This window comes from Podarcis pityusensis, assembly GCF_964106645.2.
Source record: "Podarcis pityusensis genome assembly, chromosome: 3".
Taxonomy (NCBI): domain Eukaryota; kingdom Metazoa; phylum Chordata; class Lepidosauria; order Squamata; family Lacertidae; genus Podarcis; species Podarcis pityusensis.
The window spans coordinates 61,910,346-61,928,478 of record NC_138026.1 but is presented as its reverse complement, the minus strand read 5'-3'; positions in this window follow the sequence as shown (position 1 = coordinate 61,928,478).

Here is an 18,133-nt window from a genome sequence, read left to right as displayed (position 1 = left end):
TTAACATTATTATATGGCTATGTTATTCAGGGGACATTGTTAACACACTCGTCTTTTCCAGTACATCTAATATTTTAATTCAAAATCTTCATGGAATAAGAGGTTCTGTCCAAATTTAAGGCTGGCAGAATTGCCCATTAAAATGACGAGCTAAGAAAGGCAATGTAAGACCCTCCCCACCCCGCTTCTCCTCCTTACTGGCCATTGTGTGAATAGAAATAGTCTCCTACTGTAATGTAGATTTCCTGCAGAATCTCCCAGATCACTCTGCACTTTTCAGCTGGAATAAGATTCGGCAATGGCACCCTGTTCATTTAGTTGGCAGCTTATTTTTAGGCACCAAGCGCTATCACTAGACTCTTTAATTCCTTGTGCAATTGTTGAAATATTTATTTCTTACTTCAAGTTTACTTCAAGTCCTTCCCTTTCCCCATCTCTTTCAAATGTGGTGTTAAAGCTTTGTTTGTTTTAATTTGTTTTCTTTCTTTTAATGCAATAATAATAATAATCTTATTTACTGGTCAGTGCTGGTTCCCTTATTGCATACATACCTACCATCCTATGAAAGCCACTTCTCCATGGTGCTACCACAGGACATTGTGGCATTTCAACCATGGAGGTAGGGCTAAATTTTCTCACTTTATCCTCATTCTTGTAACTACAGTATACACAAACAGACTGCAGCGATGTAAGGTAGCACCATGGAGAATATTCACCATGGAGAGTGAATTCAGTGTGAATGCTGATCATTTGCCATGATAAATACTCTTTGCAATGTAATTTTAAGGATCTGTCCACCAGGCCAGAACCTTATCTCACTCATCACATCTTTGGAATAAGGAACTCCCCAGGGCAGACAATCACAGTGGGACTTCCAGGCAGCGTCAATCAGCTGACTGACATTATCAGTGAGCCTGGTTTGCCAAGGAACAATGGAGAGAACCATTTAAGCACACAGCATATGATGTCAGGTGTGGGGCGGGTGTAGCTTGGGGAAAATGAGGACCCCAGCAAGGCCTAATTAGGCCCACAGGCTGACACAGATGGTTCTGTTGCTAAAAGGAATAGTTAATGAAATGAATTTAGAACTTACAATGGCATTATTAATAGCGACAAGAATTGTAACAGTAGGTCAGTGATCATTTCCCATTTGACCCGATATAATGCAATAGTGACTGAAAATCTGGAAGATAGTCTTTTTGACTAAGATAACATATTATAAAAAATGTAAAGAAGGAGAAGCAGTTAGTAAATTTACTGGAAGGTGCAGTTTGCTTATAAATTATTAGAATTTGAAATTTCAAGTTAACATTCAACTGGATGTTTTGTTTAAATTAATTTCTAAAGTGCTGAAGATTTCCTGATGCTTTTTTGGTCTCTTTTCTCACTTATTTAAAATTATGGTTAATAAGCATAATCTTGTGCCAACATATATGGAATGATTATTTCAAAGAACTTTTTTTTAAGGCTCTTTTGATAAAATCCTTTGTCCTCAGGTAGATACAAGAAGAAAGCTGATACAGCCATTGTAAAAAAAAAAAAACCTGCAAAAAAAGAATTCAATGCCATTATGGTGGTCATAGGAAAAGCAATTTACCCAGGCACAGTAGCATAAGCAAGTATTGTACCAAAGACTATATAAAAATTGAGAGTCTGTGGCCACCAACCTAGACTGGCTCCTCACTGGTCTTTGGTTTCATCTGAATCCCAGGTTCACTTCTGGAGATGCCGAGTCAAGCAATACTTATAATGATGAGACAGCAGCTTTGTTGAGGATGGAGAAGCTGGATGGAGAATCTTGACAGCCAAATAAAGCATTTCTATTGTTTTATGTGTTGTTCTAAAGATTTTATGACCAACCTATAGCCTCAAGTGCGAGAAATCTGACCATTCTGCTAGTTTTTCTGTTGGTGCACGGTACCAATTGTGGACTGCAGTAGTTTATGTCTTATCATCAAAATGCTAAAGAAGACATACTCCTTAATTCCTGAGAGCACATCTCTTAAAGAGGCAAATTTCAATTGACAAAAAGGAGAAGGTCAGCCATGACCTAGGATAACTTCGACGAATCACCATCCCACACTCAAACATACTTCATGGGGTGCAGGGAGGCATGGGATACACCGAGGTGAACCAGTTTCAGCTGCTGTGAAAAATAGTTCACTTCAAATATGCTAAATAAATATTTATTTTAAGCATTCACATTGCACAACATGGGTTGGGTAATCGTATGCCAACTCCTGGTCTGAAGGGAGCATATGTATCCATGCCATGCAACTAATTTAGGAAAGAAAATGTAATCCTCAGCTAAATTCCTCAAAGTAAGAATCTTTTTAATTATATGTATGTCCATACAAATAATAACTGTTACTGTCTCTTAATTTTTTTTATTCAAAATACAAGGCTCCCAAGAAGAGCACTGGGAAAAGTGCATGAAGACATAAAAAGGGAAGAGGGGAGAAATGACTGATTCCGGCAGTTTTTAAATGTTAGATTTTGCACAGGGAGAAAAAGAGGGAGGGCAAGAAGTAGAGTGATTCACTTTAAGCTCTAATGACTATGCCTTATGAGTACAGCTTTCCCCAATATGTATAATGCATGAGTGGCAAAATAGGTCAAACACTGGAGAAAAAAACATCCACATCTTTGAAATCATTAAGAATACAATCGTTCCACTGCATGGCTGCTTGCATAAGACTTCCAAAGCAAAGTCTATGAGAGATGTGAAGGATAATGAAAATTCTCGCTCTTGTGGCAGATTAGAGAGCTCCTGCCAATTTTGGTCCCTTTCCAGTTTTCAGTATACGAAGTGCTGTGGCCAGTGTTATCTAGAAAGTCTCCTTTGTGTGCAACAGGATCTGCTTTAGCCTTGTTTTGGGTAAATGAAACAGTCAAGTTCTTCAGAAATCTGTTAAGCCAACTATGCTCTTTGTAACATAGTCATAAACACCCTAATGGTGAATGCTACTTTATAGAGCCGTGTTTGGGCAGTGCATGGTAACAACTGTGCTGCTGCTACAGAGGCAACACACACAGAGGGAGGGAGGCAGAGGGAGAGAGACGTAATGGTAGACCTGCCATTTTTACAACTACAAAACCCAGTCAAATCAAGGCACAGGCCTGGGACTGGCTAGATCATTTCTTTTACTACCTTAAGTGTGTTGTTTTCCCCAGTTGCTGAGAAGCTTCTGAACCAAAGATGAATGACAGACCAATCCTACACATTCTTAATCAGGAGTAAGTTCCAGAAATAAATCAGTTTATTTGTTTATTACGTTTATATACTACCCATCCAATCAAGTTTGCAGAGTGGTTCACAGTTGCTGCAATTAGGATGCAATGGTTGGCAAATTATCACAAAAGCACATTGCAGAACACAGGGGAAAAAATCTTTATTTACTATAATGTGATGGATATTTGGTCTGGACATTTCTGAGCACAATTCAAAGTGTTGGTGCTGACCTTTAAAGCCCTAAACGGCCTCGGTCTGTATACCTGAAGGAGCATCTCCACCCCCATCGTTCAGCCCAGACACTGAGGTCCAGCGCCAAGGGCCTTCTGGCGGTTCTCTCATTGCGAGAAGTGAGGTTACAGGGAACCAGACAGAGGGCCTTCTCGGTAGTGGCGCCCACCCTGTGGAACGCCCTCCCTTCAGATGTGAAGGAAATAAGCAGCTATCCTATCTTTAAAAGACATCTGAAGGCAGCCCTGTTTAGGGAAGTCTTTAATATTTAATGCTGTACTGTTTTTAACATTTGATTGGGAGCCGCCCAGAGTGGCTGGGGAAACTAAGCCAGATGGGCGGGGTATAAATAATAAATTATTATATTATTATTATGGACTACACCATTGGGTTCTGACATAGCATTCAACAAAAGCCCTTCTGACTGCCTTCTCCTGCAGGAAGCGCTCGTGAAGCACACTGCAATAGAGCATCCATTTGGCCCCAGATGCTGCTGTGGCAGCGTGCATCAATGCCTTGCTCCCATGGTTCCCAACATCTGTAGATGCTTCTACACATTCTCATGGCCTTATCCATAGGTTCCAGAAGGCCTGCTGCAGGCTTTCTCAACCTCGACCCTCCAGATGTTTTGAGACTACAATTCCTATCATCCCCGACCACTGGTCCTATTAGCTAGGGATCATGGGAGTTGTAGGCCAAAAACATCTGTCGGGCCGAGGTTGAGGAAGCCTGGCTTACTGCAGTGCCTAATACCAGACCTAGCAATGTAGCGAGAAGGGCAATGGGAATAAGTTGCATCAGGTACTGTGGTGCCAGGGGTAGAACAGCTCTAAGTAGCATAATGCTGAGGTTTTAGAGATGAATCCTAAATAGCACTCCAGGCCTACATAGATCTGTGTGAAGATACGTCACTCTCCTGTTTCAGAGTCTTTATTAACACTTAAACTGACATATTATTTGTGACTATATGCCATTCGGATTATAGTTATCCTATATATGCCCCACTAAATGCAAAGCTGCACCTCTCCACCTGCTGTCCTGGCACCATCTCTGCCATTGTAAGCCATCCATGTAGAGACGGTATGTTGGAATCGCATGTAAAATCCAATGCATATAGATTAAATTCACAGCACCGGTTTCCATATTTATTCGATTATTTTCTTCACCATGCAGTTATGGCCGACATAAGCTGAATTTTCTGTCCACGGGCTATACTGGAACATGCCACCTCTCTGTGGATGGCTGCAGACAACCACAGTAAGGCTGACTCACCAATAGGGAGCAAAAGTACCCTCACACTCACAACCCCACAGACTGGGGGTTTAAGTATCATCCATTCCAACCCAGTGACAAAATGCTTTTCTTTAGAGCACTTCCAGAAAAGCCATTTCCAAGATGTATTTCCTGAAAGAAACTGGGAAATCTCTCTTTAAAAAATATAATGGGCCACAAACCTAGCAACATTTGGACAGAGTGATGCTTAGTACTGTGAAGATCAGTCTACCAAAGAGATCATTACTACACAGTATCCGCAATCTTCCTCTGGGGAAAGGATGCGAGAGGAAATGAGCCAGATGTGACAGATGTTAGTCTCTTTGCTTAATGCACTGTTGGAAGATGCTCAGGTACAGCAATAATGGGGAAAGTCGAAATGCATGTCAAATAGAAAACCACTGTCCCACTTTAGTTGCATGCCAATATATGAACACTTGAATCAATAACATTATATTTCAACATAAGAATGGAATCATGAACCAGATAAAATCAGCACTATGATGTGCTTAGCATCTTCAGTAATTTTCCTTTTCTCCTACACTTCATAGCTTTATGCTACATACTATACACTTGCAGTAAAAGAACCATGAGTTGAAGCTGAACTATTTTTCATGCAACCCAATCAGAAATAAGTCCCGCTATTCTCAAGTAAGTATGGGCAGAATTCCAGGCTTGGGAGATAAATGCTAGGGGTGTGCATTGCCTCTGTGAGTGGGCTGAAGAACAAGTTGAATTTGGATGGTTTGTGGGGAGGTCTCCCCTCCACCCAATAGTGAAAGCACAATGTCAGCTTTTTAAAACTCAAGCTGATTGGAGAGACACAAAATCTGTTGCTCTCTTTCTGTGCTTTAATGCGCCTTTACAGTTCTATATTTCCCTATATCGAACTGTCTTTAGGAACCAGGCAAAAGCATTTCTCTTTACCCAGGCTACTATGGCCTGTGAAAGCTGGGAGGGACTGTTATTATAATTATTATTTTTATTATGCTTTAACAACAGAACAGCTGCACAGAGCTCTTCAGAATTCCACAGACAGCCTCAAGTTGTAAGGTTTATCAGAGACTTGTAAACGCCTATTGAGAGGACTGTCCAGCCTATTGGATGACACAAATAGCCACCAGAAAGAAAGGTAGAGTTTTAAAAACCGTACAAACAAGAGTATACACTACTTGGCCACCTCATAATTATCTTAAGGTACAAAAGAGACAATATCTCTTCCACCCCCTCATACATGATTGTGGAGGAAAGTGAATTGCTTTTAACTACCTCCACAAAAAGCTCCTGGACCCATTTGTATACAATTTGGCAGACTTAATCCAGTCTGGAGGAGCTCCACCACCTGTAAATTTTATCCACTTTGGCACAAAGAAGAAAAGTTATAGGCATTTTTAGACTCCACATTATAGAGAATGGGGAAACACAGAACTTCATTTTATACAGAGCACCCCAGGAGAAGGATTACAGACAGAAGCAGATAATACACACCTCTAATCCTATGGTCTAAACCACTGAGCCTAGGGCTTGCCGATTGGAAGGTCAGCAGTCGAATCCCCGTGACGGGGTGAGCTCCCATTGCTTGGTCCCTGCTCCTGCCAACCTAGCAGTTTGAAGGCACGTCAAAGTGCAAGTAGATAAATAGGTACCGTTCCGGTGGGAAGGTAAACAGTGTTTCTGTGTGCTGCTCTGGTTTCACCAGAAGCGGCTTAGTCATGCTGGCCACATGACCCGGAAAAACTCTCTGCAGATAAACGTAGGCTCCTTCGGCCAGTAAAGCAAGATGAGCGCCACAACCCCAGAGTCGTCTGCGACCGGACTTAACAGTAAGGGGTCCTTTACTTATTCCTTTTTAATAACTACACATAATGTGCAGGTTTGTCGAAACCAGAAAGATTTAACAATCAATCCTTCTTCCCAAGAAACTCTGGAAATTGTAGCTCTCTGGGGGCTGTCCATTCCCCTCAGGGAGCTACAATTCCGCTCTGAGATTTATATCTCTGTGATGGATTAGGGGCCTCTGAACAATTCTCAGCACCCTTTTCAGTTTCCATGATACGTTGTTAGAAGCCGTAACTGTTTAAAGTGGTATGATACTACATTAAATGTGTAGTGTGGATGTGGCCATGGTTAAAGAAAAATGGAAAAACCAGATGAGAAGAGGAATGACATGAACATCCCGGAGAAAAACATAGGTGGCTGACTGGAATGGGACAAGTAACATTTTGTTGCGGGTCCCACCTGTACATCTTAGTTTGAATCACTGACGTGGCAGTTGTTAAAACGTTTACTGTATTTGGCTTTTTACCTGAAGGATTCAACTCTTGATTTGGAAGGGTCACAGAAAAAAAGAGGTTCTCTGCCCAGTCTCTTTGCCATCATGTTAGTTCCTCCAATCAGTATTTTCTGCTTACAAAGACAACTATGCTAGAGGTCTATATGAAGCAAGGCTTTGCTTGCACAAGCAATCATCCATCAAGTTGTAAAGATAAGTTTCTCAGTTCTCACATAGGTATCCTTAAGTAAAAGTCCAACTTGAATAACTTCAATCTCCGGTTTCATCGACTGAATCTAAACTCTGGATGCTGTTTGTTTTCTGCAGGAAAAAATAGCTTTTAAAAATATATTTCATTCCCATTTCCTGTTTTTTCTAACAGGTCAGGCCCCCTACATTTGATGCCTATCAAGGCCAAAGGGCTTCATTCATCAAACCCTTTGCATTTTTCAAAACATGGACTTAGTTATTTGAAGAGTCCTTTTCTCTAGTGAACATTTAAAACCATTTAACCTTCCCAGTGTTAAAACTAGTTCCCAAACAGCAGGCTGTTGGGTTAAAAAAAAAAAAAACTTTAGTGCTGTTTGCATACTTCTTCAGTATGGTATGATTTTATCTTTTCATCACCGTTCCAAGAAATCACCTTGTTCTGGCTAGATGCAAATTATTTGTCTGGAGCAATAGATAACCTTCTTCCTTGGCACCACTCAGATGTGGTCATTCATTGCTTGATAACAGTACAAATGTATTGGGGATGTAGTGGCCTGCTATGGGTTGGATGAAGCCTCTTCACTCTGTTTTCTGAACAACAGCTGTCCCTTTTGGCCCCAATGAATCCAGTATTGTAAAAGCAGACAAACAGCTCTGAGGTTGCTCAGAACAGCTATTTTGGCTCCCTCAGCTATGGCAATACTTTTGGATTGAGAATGAGTGTTTCATAGGATGAGAGACTGACAGAAATTTCTCCAGGAGCAGCATCTCTTAAATCCAAATGGATTGCAGAAGAATGTATGGAACAGAAGAAAGTGTGGCTTTGAGATTTTGGGTTAAAAAAAATTGTTTGACATTTTGATTGGTAGGGTTCAGCCCTGATTGCCCTAATGGCCACAATAAAAATAAACACAACACCAAAAGGCAAAATAAGACACCAGAGAGAGAGAGAGAGAGAGAGAGAGAGAGAGAGAGAGAAGGCAAAAATTTAATATCCTTTTTAATTATTAACAAACACTTTCCCACCTTTTTCTATGTAAATGCACTAACTACTGAGGAAAAAATCTTGCTTTCATGCAAATGGCAACATCTATATAAGTTCACAAGAAAACAAGTCTTCTACCAAATCACATCTCTTATGTTGTTTAAATCAGCAGCTCTAAGCTAAATGAATGTGTCACAGTTCGGTCCGATGCACATAAAAACAAGTTGGGAAACTTATCAAATGCCAAAAAATTAATAACTATGACATCCAATGGAAGGCGGGAGGCGGGGACTTCATTTGCAAACAGGTCATTGAGATATCACAAACGCGCCACTGAAATTTGAGATGCCAAAATCCACCACTGCTTTGAGCTCAAGGCTCCAGGCTAAACAGCCCTCCTGGCCGTTCAACTATAATTGGTCCTGAAAGCATATGCTTCCAGGGAATTTATTCCTTGGCGCAACCTTTTTCAGGCCCAAGTGAGTAATTCCACGGTTCTAAAGCCATTCTTTCAACTATGGGGGGTAGGGTGGGGTAGGATGAGTGAGAGTGTGCATGAGCATAGTCTTCATGCTCCTGCGAGAGGGAGGATGCAACAATCGAAGTGTTCCTGGTCCAGGGTTATAAAGCCATTCTTTAGAACTGTATGCGTGCATGCGCATTCATGCTCCTGTGCGATGGAACAGGCATCGGTTGAAGCACAGCCAGTCACATTCTTTAAGGTTTGGCTTTTCCAGAATGCAGCTCTAAAGCACCAGGAAAAACTTTTAAATGATTTTGACCAGAGAGCACAGCAAGACATAGAAAGATTAACAGGCAACATGCTAACTGGACTTATGCAATCCGTTCCAAAACAGTGGAAGCAAAAGAATGGGAAAGTGACTTCTTCCTGTGGGAAACAGGAATCATTTCACAATTCCTACTAATTGAAAGCCACCTTAAAAAATGAATATCTTTCAGAAGCATTGAACACTACTTCCCAGAGAGGGGGATTTTTTTTTTAAAGGAGAATTAAAGCTAGTGAACTCTAGTAGGTCTTTCTGGGTTTCATTGTGTGAAATGATTTCATATCACCAGGAGCCAGATTATATGTGAGCCTCAGTTACATTTGGCTGATCCTCAGCTTTATTTCGTTTTGTTTTACAAAATGCAGTCTTGGTTCTGCTTTTCCATTTAAATCAGCCCTCCCCAAGCTGTTCTTTGTCCCCCAAAGATATGGGGATGGGAAGCCTTCAGACAGAGACTTCATTTGCAAACAGGTCATTGAGATATCACAAATGCGTCATTGGCAGCAGGTTTGTTTTCCTTATTGGGCTTTCCCTGGAATGGGTGAATTCAGATTAAATTGTGGGCTGGCATTTTGATGTGGATGTGGATGCTTCAAAATAAACCCTCAATGGATGAGGAGTACTGATCCCACAATAAACACCTGACTGAAAGCACTTGTTGGCCAGCAAGGAACTGCCAGAACTATTTTTAGTGGGAAGATAGCATTAAGGGGAAAGAACTCCTGGCCTCTTTCCACTCTGCAGCTGGACTTTACAAAACAAAAAGGTCAGGGATGAACTATGTGCAACAAAGTGTCACATATACTTTGGTCTTAAACATTACCAATGTATTACAAAATATAAAAGATGTAACCTGCCTCTTAGGATCCATATTTCCTAAACATTACCAATGCATTACAGTGGTACCTTGATTCTTGAAATATACTCGGAGTCAAGTGTGGATTTCATGCTCTTTATTCAGCTCAGAGTAATGAGGAATGGAATATCTGCATTATATACATTATTTACACAATGGGCCACACATGATTGGCTAATTCTGGGATTCTCCTGTAGGCCAATCAGGTTGCCAATTCACTTCCACCCGGAGTTGGATTGGATGGCTCCTGCGGACCAATCAGACTGCTGCATTCTGGATCCTATTGTTCTAGGACCAATCAGACTGCTGCATTCTGAATCCTATTCAGCTCAATACATAGCAGTTCTCAAACCTAATCCGTTCCAGAAGTCCATTCCAAAACCAAAGCGTTCCAAAATTAAGGTGCGCTTCCCCATAGAAAGTAATGCAAAATGGATTAATCCATTCCAGACTTTTAAAAACAACCCCTAAAACAGCGATTTAACATGAATTTTACTATCTAACAAGACCACTGATCCATAAAACGAAAGCAATACTCAATGTACTGTACTATAAAATAAATAAGACAGCATTGTAGATGATTAAAGTTTGTTTAAAAAATCTTACCTACACTGATGATAGTCATTGTTTGGATGGGAGGGGGGGCTTTTAACCATTTCCTCAGCCATACAATCAATCAATCAGTCAGTAGCTTAACTGGCTTCCACACAGACACAAAAACAAATTAACCGAAAAAGCCTCAAAAACAAAACCACAAAATAAATAGCAAAAACAAAAGCGCCAAACTTAATCCATTCCGGAAGTCCATTTGACTTCCAAAATCTTCGAAAACCAAGGCTCAGCTTAAGGAGCCCCAGAAACAATAGCCAACAACCGCATCGAACGTTCACCTTATTTCCAAGTTTTCAGCATTTGGGAACCAAGGTGTTTGAGAACCAAGGTAGCACTGTACAAAATATGAAAGATGTAACCTGCCTCTTAGGAACCATATTTTCTTACTCCTGTGTGTGGGTTGTGGACTGTTGCTGTTTTCTTCCATTCTGTGCCATCTCTATAAAATGACTTGAGATATGGTTTCAGATAACATTTATGTGAGGCAACCCATTCACTCCACGTACCAAACAGTATTGTAAGACGGGTCGATGAAACAGCACTCGCTGGTGATTTCTGAATAAATAAGCAGAAGATGAGAGAATTGTTTTAGTTCCCTGTGATTTCGCTCTTATCCATCTTTTTATATAATGAAGTTATATTTTATCCATCACTGTCATATTGGAAGGCAACCGCATCTTCTTTTGGGATTTGGCATCCTCAGCCTACTACAAATTATATGCTTCCCAGCAAAAAGATCAATAATCAGCAAGGCATCCATTGAATCCTTAGAGGCAAAATGATCTAAAAGATAGAAAACCGACGTGCAGATTCTTATGGCAAGCACTCTGATCCCTGCTGTGCCAGTTTCACTCCATCGCCAGGACCAATTAAGTTGTCTGGTACTTTGCAGTAACATACAAGTGGACAGTTGTAGATTTCTCTCCTGACATCTTACCCACAACAATGAGGGTTAGAATCTTTCTTTTTTCCTTTTAAACGGAAGGCAAAATTTTAAGGGTTTGAAAAAGAGCTCACAGGTGACAGAATATCTTTGGAACATAGAGGTTGCTCTGCCCTCCCTACTGTAAAAGGGGCAAATATAGCTGAGTCACTCTCCTATTATCTTAAAATAGAGGCACAAAAACTGGAAATACTACAAAAAGGGAACAAGCATGGACTGTCATCAATATGAGGAAAGGCGAGGAGAGGATATGATTGACTGGACTGGAAAGAATGACAAGGGAGCAGTTGTGTATTCTCTCAAATGGTACTGGAAACTAGAGAGCATTCAATGAAATCAACACAGAGCACATTTAAAGCAAACGAGCCCGTTCCACCACTGATGCCTCAGTATTGGCCAGCGAGGTGCATTTGTGGCCCGTCTGCCAAACAGAAACAACACGCCCACTAACAATGCACTATTGCTACATTCAAAGTGCAGGGAGGTCTGGCTTTCATGCCCTATATAAGGGCAGCCTGCCTTGCCCTCTGCCTCTTTGCCAGTGGCTGTACCTACCTGCCCACTCTGTCTTCCAGTGTGACTAGTTGGTCACTACTAGAGGGTTTAGTAGGAATTTCCCCCAATCCACAACTGGGATCATGGACTGGTTTTTCACCTATTTTACACTGAATAGTGGCAGGCAGGGGTGCTAGGTGGCCTGTCATACTGTTTAATGGGTTAATCTGGTCTAATATAATAACTTTTGGCAGTTCAGGTGCAGGAAGAGAACTCTGGGGTTCTGGGATGGGGCCACCCTTGAGGCCAAACTGCCTCATCCACCTGGGAGCTATGGAGTCCTGGGGGGTAATGGCCTGGAAAAGGGGGTATGCTGGATATCAATGCTTCTGATTCCACAAGCAGGGCTGTGTTGCGCAATGGCTACAGTTATATAGCTGAAGTTAGTTCTTGCCCTCTGCTCACTTCATAATATGTCATTTAAATAAAAGTGGCCCAGTTCAACGCCAGCCTATGTATCTGTCTCTTTATTTTGGGCACCAGGCCGCAAAATATAATTTTACATCACACGCCTGATCTGCACTGTCAGACTAAATGCAACTCTGGCAACCAAAATAGCAAAAGGCCAGCTGTAAGACTGCGCTCAAACAAGTTCAGTATGAAAGCTGATACTATTAGCAGCTACTCAGTTGATGCACTGGGGGCATCTTTATTTTAACAATCAGAACTTACCACCCTTACCTGAGAAAAGAAAGGAATTATAGTTCTACAAGTAGCACCTGCAGCCACCCTCTTTTCCAGGGCACTCCATTCCAGTCCCCCTCTTCTCCATCTCTGGTTTTCCATTCCCCCTTCCCAACTGACCACAGCATTCCATGTGTACTGAGCACGCTCAGCTGTTTGTGGGAGTCCGCCATCCCTTCCCACTGGGGGTTTTGCATTTTAAAAAAATGTGTATTTCTACTGACCTTCAGGTTTCCCTGAGCATGCTGACCTTTCCCTTCTTGTTTCTAAGTACCCCATGCAGGCAACAAAGCCATCAAAATGCAGCAATGCATCTGAGTTCACTATTAGCATTCAGTTCTGCAAAGGAGCTAGCATTCTTTCTCACAGAAAAGTATTGGCGGCATCAAGAAAAGACAGCATTCCAGGAAGGATCTCACAAGAGCCATACTAATCCAAGGTCAGTTCAAATGACTTCACATGGCTGAAGCCAGTTGTGGAGTAACAGAGAGGTGATACTCCACTAAGGCCCAGTTTCTTTCTCAAACTCCCTTGTAGAGCAGTGGTGGGCAGAAGGCAGGCTGGAATCTGCTGGTAGTTCACAGTCAACCAGGAAGAACTTCTTCCTCCCAATGGTTTAGCAATAACAAAAGCAAAGCAAAACACTTTGGCTTTGTACACACCATAGCTTTCAAGCACGTTGATTCGAAGCACATTCTTTCCCCTCAAAGAATTCTGGGTGCTGTAATTAACCCCTCACCGTGTTGCAAGTCCCAGCAACCCTTAACAAACTGCAGTGCCCAGCATTCTTTGAGGGAAGAAGGTGCTTCAAATGTGCTCTAAAGGTATAGTGTGTGTATACAGCCTTAGCTCCCCTAAATTGGAATGTGGGAATTCCTGGTGATAGATATAGAATACAGTGGTACCTTGGGTTACATATGCTTCAGGTTACAGATGCTTCAGGTTACAGACGCCGCTAACCCAGAAATAGTACCTCAGGTTAAGAACTTTGCTTCAGAATGAGAACAGAAATCGTGCAGCGGCAGCGGGAGGCCCCATTAGCTAAAGTGGTGCTTCAGGTTAAGAACAGTTTCAGGTTAAGAACAGACCTCCAGAACGAATTAAGTACTTAACCAGGGGTACCACTGTAGTTCCTGGGCATGCAGATCTTTTCTAGGTAGGGGTCACAGGATGCAGCAGATCATGAGAACTTCCCCATAAATCTCTCTCTCTCTCTCATACATACACACACACACACACACACACACACACACACACACACAATTTTAAAGCCAGCTACAGTTGGTGGACAATGTGGGGTGGGTGGGTGGGTGGGTGGGTGGGTGGGGGTAAGTGGGCCCCACAGTCTGTCTGTGCCTGTTGTAGATTATACTATGAAAGGGCAGAGTGCAAAAATGTTAAACAAATAAATCTAGTTTAAGTCACATGAATCATTGGCCAAATCTATTAACAGGGCTGTTTGTGCATATCAGCTTTGTGATTAAAAAGTCTGCAAAATGTTTGGAGGTTTTCAGTGAACCTTGACTGGGTCTAGTGGCTATTAAGGCAACTTGGTGCTTCTGTATCCAATATGCTACCAAGCACCAGTCACATACTTAGCACTTTCAGCCACTACAGAGAAAAAGGAGTTTTCGGGAAATCTGATGCCTCTTGTCACTAAAGCAACCCTGTTGCATCTTTTGAAAACCCTCCGCTCTTTTGTCTCTTCTGCAAGGGGGTGCGGAGGCAGGGATCAAAGAGGTGGTTCCGAATCAAGACTTTACGGAGCCAACTAATGGTGTTTTTTTGCATTCAGAATCAGACACTAAGGGAGTATCAGGATGGCAGATGCTCTTACATCATTGGCACACACAAAAAATAATTATTATTCTGATCCATGAATGCAAGCTAAGCCATAAGAATAGCCTTGTAAGCAAGGTCTGCCTTAATAGAATCATAAGCATTATGCATTAGAGTCTATTATAAATTGGTTGTAATTTTCTCCTGACACTCTATGAATTAAACTACTTAGGATATCCCCCCCCCAAAAAAAATTAAAACACACACACAACACCCTCTCCAAATGCCACAAAGCAGAAAGCAAGCTCGGTGTCTGAAGGTTAATGATTGCTCATGAAAGCTACAGAAATAAATTATCTGCCTAGGGACTCTGTCACATGATCAGCACAAAAGCTGCAACAGCCAAAAATGTTTATGTAGAGAGAGAGGGAAGGGGGGGGGAAGCCCACTGTCAGCGTCACCAAACCCTTCCCCCACTGCGAAATCCATGTCCCGAGCCAAACAGCTGCTCCTGACTGCCTACATTAAACTAATTTGTGCTGCAACACTGCAGCTGCTTAATTTTTAGGCTGAACTTTTATCACCGATAAGTGTTGCAATAACAAGTGATATGATCCTATCTTGGAAATCATATCAATCACCTTCCAAAACAAAGAGGGTTTTCTAACACAGCTAGAGAAAGAAGGATCCTGCAGACAATACAAGTCTTTCAGTGAATGAGGCAGGGCAGCACATGAGATGATTCCTTTTGAAAAGGAACCCGTGTGGCCACATAGGCATGCGCTGTGAAAGACACAGTGCGCATCCTACATAAAAATTGACATGGAAAACAAGAAGTGTCCACAAGATGAAGAAGCTTAAAAAGAAAAAACTGGGGTTGTTTGCTCAAGTCCCTTAAATACAACCATTTCTTTTTCTACTCTGAAGGTAACATTGTATAATTACTACTGTACAGAGAAACATCACAGAGCTAGCATCGCTATACCCCCAAATGCCCTCAGTGATGAAAAGAAGAGGAACTGACAGCCTGTTTTTTTCATAATTAAGCTTGTGTGGAGACAATAACTTTATCTGCAATATACACATCCACTGCCCAGCCCCCCAGCCCCCAATTGTCTCCATCACAGGCAACCAGTTCTCCTCTTTTCCAGAATTCTTCAAGCCTAAGGCTGGGAAACTTTTCTTCAAACTGAAGTCCACATGCTCTCATGGACAACTTTTCAACAGCCACATTGGGTTCAGGGGCACAGGCAAAATGGGGACCAATGGGCGTGACTTTGCCCTTTGTATTGTAGACTACATTCTACCTCCCTGGGTAGCTGGAGGTTTCTGCTGGTACATCTCTCCAACTGAGGCAAGCAAGGGGCTTCCTCACAGTTCAAGCATACATTAAAGCCAGGCAAAAACCACTTGGCAAGGGTGCAGAGCAGGGCTGGGGAGGACTATGGCTGGAAGACAGAACTTCTGCCTCCTCCTAAGGAATTTTGTAATTACAGTACAATCATATGCACATACAGTGGTACCTTGGGTTAAGAACTTAATTCGTTCCGGAGGTCTGTTCTTAACCTGAAACTGTTCTTAACCTGAAGCACCACTTTAGCTAATGGGGCCTCCCGCTGTCACCGCACTGCCGGAGCACGATTTCTGTTCTCATCCTGAAGCAAAGTTCTTAACCTGAGGTACTATTTCTGGGTTAGCGGAGTCTGTAACCTGAAGCGTCTGTAACCCAAGGTACCACTGTAGAGTCAAAAGTAATCCCCCCCTTTAATTCAATGGGCCTTACTCTCAGATAAGTGAATATAGAAATCCAGGCTTATTTATTTAGACCATTGCAGAGCATCTCCAGGCACACTTATCCTCGTGAGTATTCCTACTGCCATTAAAGGAAAGGGGGGCGGGAACCAAAGTATAAAGAAAACTCCCTCTAGCAATGTTCCAACAAGTCAATAACATTTTCTTATTTTGTTTCCCCAGTTTCTTCAAATAACGTGTGCTTGGTTGTTCAGGACATTCAAGAACAATTTTATTACACTTTTCCTTTTTTAGAGGTTTCTCTTCGGAATGATATCGGGTCCCTCCAGACTGGCAGTGCTGTTGTTCGCAGGCACAAACTGCAACACAACTGCGATTGATACTGAACCATCCGTTCCGTTTTAATAATTGTTCCATGATGCCTCCCCACATTATTGCTGTCAGCAGAGGCACTCTTGCACTACAGCACAACAAAGGCAGGGCCTCCCCCCGCACACACACACAAAAATAATCCATAACATTTGAAGTATGAAAATACAGGATTTAAGAAGGAAACTATAGGATGTGCTCCAAATGGAAATAAAGCAGTATGCCTGTCCAAAGGCTTTTGCAGGTACAAACTATTGAAAGCAGGATCATGTATAAACACCAAGAGCCCAAATAATTATAAATGCACAGTAAAGGGGAGTCTGGAGGGGCCCACTGACTAAAAGGGAAGCTGTTTGGGACGTGATCTCCTTCATATTATAACTCTTTCATCTTGCCTGAGGGTGATGGGGGAAGCAACTGCAGTTCTGAGTGAAATAGGGGGGAAACTGAATGAGGTGGCCTTTCCTCTGCAGCCTGTCCCACATGTTGTTACTAGTATAGTTATCAAGCTACCAATATTGGACCAGGATTAGTGCCACAATCACCTCAAGTATTAATCTCTGCCTGTTCTGCAGTGGTTTGCAAACTTCAAGCCTTTTTTGCATCAACTTAAATCTGTGTCCTCTGTGCTTAAGTGGCCACCCTAAGAATACAGTTTGACCACTGTAGTACAGAGCCAGTGTCTGTCAGGAAATAATCTACAGCTGCATCTGCACTACAGTGGTACCTTGGTTCTCAAACTTAATCTGTTCCTGAAGTCCGTTCCAAAACCAAAGTGTTCTAAAACCAAGGCATGCTTTCCCATAAAAAGTAATGCAAAATGGAATAATCCATTCCAGACTTTTAAAAACAACCCCTAAAACAGAAATTTAACATGAATTTTACTATCTAATGAGACCATTGATCCATAAAATGAAAGCAATAAACAATGTACTGCAGTCACACAATCAATCAATCAATCAGTAGCTGAACTGGGTTCCACACAGTCACAAAAACAAAACAAAAAAGCCACAAAAACACAAAATAAAAAGCAAAAACAGACAGACCTCAGCATAACACTCAAAATGGAAGGGTGGCACTCAAAATGGAAGGGTGGCACTCAAAATGGAGCACGTTCAGCTTCCGAAAAAAGTTTGCAAACCAGAACACCTACTTCTGAGTTTGCAGTGTTTGGGTTCCAAGTTGTTTGAGTACCAAGGCGTTTGAGAACTGAGATACCACTGTATACCTTTAAAGCAGTGCTTCCTAACTGGGAGCCATATGGCCCCCTGAGAGCCCTGAGGATATTCCAAGGGGACCACAGGTAAAAATTACATAAATGGGGGGACCAAAGCACAAGGCTAGGGGGCCACAGAGGGAAGTGAGAAGAAAAGAAAAGAAATCTCATCCTGATTGGCTGGCTATCTGCTTGGCCAATCACAAGCAGATAAGGGGCCAGCCCACCAGCACTTCTTTCTTCCACATGCATTTTATTGGAGCAGTCCTGGTTTCTTTCCAGCAGGAGAGGGCGATCACTGAGGCTCCCTGGCCAGTGCTATGCCAGGTGGCAGCCTGGGCCTGACTCCACAAGGCACAGGGTGCAATCCATCCCAA